Source organism: Neomonachus schauinslandi, chromosome 6, assembly GCF_002201575.2.
Source record: "Neomonachus schauinslandi chromosome 6, ASM220157v2, whole genome shotgun sequence".
Classification (NCBI taxonomy): Eukaryota; Metazoa; Chordata; class Mammalia; order Carnivora; family Phocidae; genus Neomonachus; species Neomonachus schauinslandi.
This window is the reverse complement of record NC_058408.1, coordinates 87,316,536-87,319,301: the sequence shown is the minus strand read 5'-3', so window position 1 is coordinate 87,319,301 and position 2,766 is coordinate 87,316,536. Positions and strand designations below refer to the sequence as shown.

The following is a 2,766-nucleotide window of genomic DNA, read 5'->3' as shown; positions in this document are numbered from 1 at the left end:
TGTTGATTTTCAGTTTGTTCAGCTTTTTCTTTGTCATGAACACAGGAGTGACAACTTCCAAATGTACCAGATCAGCATCTTTTCTTATTATTTTATCACCTGAATCCTGTCCTTTGGCAGAGCCTTTTCTCAGGGGGTCATTCTGATATTGGAGACTACCTGGTATTTTTGCAACCCCAAATAGACAAACTACTTTTGCATTTATAGTGTGGCTTTGGGCCTTGGGTGCCCACCTCTTCCTACCCCCACCCTAGAGGGCTAGACCAGACAGGTGATTCTCATGGGGGTTGCTAAAGCAAGCCTACTTGCCCTTGTTTTGTTATATGCCCTTAAAAACTCAGTAACTTGAAGTTTTGACGGTTCACAACTCAGTCATCACTAATTCAGATCAGCTCATCTCACTATTAATCTGAATTTGAGAAATGTCATTTACCTCCCATTTACAGTGTATCATTATTTAGGGAGTCCCAGGAACAAGTGAGGACAGCATGGCCCAGATATCTAAGTATAGGGCAGTTCTTGTCCTGCCTAAGACCCATAATCCAAACCAGGCACCTCTTTCTTCTTTAGTTTATCTCTTTAAGATAGGCATAAGTTTTGCTGACTGGTTTTATTCCCTCCCCTTTGCCCCAAACTACTATGATGAGTTATTATCATCGAGTTGAAATTGTGGGGGTAGGAGACAAAAGAGTGTTCCATGGAGTAACTTAGTGTTACTTCCTGAGTTTTATCATTATGATAATCACCTGCTCTAACTGCTCCAGGGAGTAGGAAAACATGAAACAGATTAATAAACTATATACCTCAAATTTTATTTAGTAATCAGGAAAATAGAAATTAGCATCATGAGGCACTATCTTACACCATCAATGTGGGGGGGTGCAGGTGCCTGCAGGGAAGAGAAGCAGCACCGTCTGTTCATACGATCCCTTTGTATGACAATTGAGGGATGTCTGTTAATATGGAAGAGGTGTGCTCTCACGCTCTTGGGGCCAGTGATTCTGCTTGTTACACATGTGTGTGGGAGACTTAGAACGTTCATCACCATACTATTTGTGACAAGTTGAAAAATGGGTGAACAACTTGTGGAGAATGTTACATGGACTTTCCATCAGCAGTGACAGTAGGTGAGCTAGAATTCCTTGTACTAACACGGATAAATCTCAAAGACAAAATCAGTTCAAAAAGCAAGTTGCGTGCACCATATACAAAAATTAATTCAAAATTTATTAAAGACCTAAATATAAGACCTGAAACTATAAAACTCCTAGAAGAAAACAGGGAGGAAGCTCAATGACATTGGATTTAATAAGGATTTCTTAGATATAACACCAAAAGCACAGGCAACAAAAGCAAAAATAGACAAATGGGACCACATCAAACTTAAAATTTTCTGTGAACAACAAAAAATCAACAGAGTGAAAAGGCAACCATATAGAGAAAAGATGTGCAAACCATTTATCTGATAAAAAGTTAATATCCAGAATATACAAAGAACTCCTGTAACTCAATAACAAAAAAAACAAATAACCCAATTTAAAAATGGGCAAAGAATTTGAATAGACAATTCTCCAAAGGTATACAAATGTCTAACAAGCACATGAAAAGATACTCAAACTCACTAATCATCAGGGAAATGTAAACCAAAACTACAACGAGATATCACCTCACACGCGTTAGGATGGCCACTACCCAAAACACAGAAAATAAAACAAGTGTTAGCTAGGATGAGGAGAAATTGGAATGTTTGTGCACTGTTGGTGGTAATGTAAAATGGTGTAGCTGCTAGGGAAAACAGTACAGAGTTCCCTGAAAAAATTCAAAATGGAATTATCATATGATCCAAAAATCCCACTGCTGGGTGTGTATACAAAAAAATATTAAAAAGGATCTCAAAAAGATGTTTGCAGGGCGCCTGGGGGGCTCAGTCATTAAGCGTCTGCCTTCGGCTCAGGTCATGATCCCAGGGTCCTGGGATCAAGTCCCACATCGGGCTCTCTGCTTGGCGGGAAGCCTGCTTCTCCCTCTCCCACTCCCCCTGCTTGTGTTCCTGCTCTCGCTATCTCTTTCTCTGTCAAATAAATAAATAAAATCTTTAAAAAAAAATAAATTAAAAAAAAAAAAAAGATGTTTGCATACCCATGTTCCTGGCAGCAGTGTTCATGATAGCCAAGAGGTGGAGGCAACTTAAATGTCCATGAACGGTGCTCGCTTCGGCAGCACATACACTAAAAATTGGAACAATACGGAGAAGATTAACATGGCCCCTGAGCAAGGATGACACACAATTTTGTGAAGCATTCCATGTTTTTGTAACAATAGTGTCAACTATATTCAAATAAAAAATTAAAATTAAATAAATAAAAATAAAAATAAACTGTTGAGAGAAAAAAAATGTCCATGAATGGATTAATAGATAAACAAAATGCAGCACATACATACAATGGAATATCATTCAGCCATAAAAGGAAAGAACTTCACATGTGCTACAACATGGATGAACTTTGAGGACATTATGTGAGTGAAATAAGGCAGTCACAAAAATACTCAATGATTCCATTTATATGAGGTATCCAAAGCAGTCAACTTCGTAAAATGTAGAATGGTAATTGCCAGGGGCTGGGAAAGGGGGAGGTGGAGAGTTGTGTTTAGTGGGTGTAGATTCAGTCATGCAAGAGGGGTTCATGTGGTTGACAATACTATACACTTGGAAATGATTAGGAGGGTGAATTTCATGTGTTTTTTCTTTTTGCTACAATTTGTCTT

General features: G+C 38.4%; 1 non-coding gene across 1 annotated transcript; it reads left to right on the top strand.

The window, feature by feature from the left end:
• Positions 1-2,204: 2,204 nt before the first annotated feature.
• LOC123325153 lies at positions 2,205-2,312 on the top strand. The gene has a single exon (XR_006540261.1). It is a non-coding gene; the product is annotated as a U6 spliceosomal RNA (small nuclear RNA).
• The last annotated feature ends 454 nt before the right edge of the window (positions 2,313-2,766 follow it).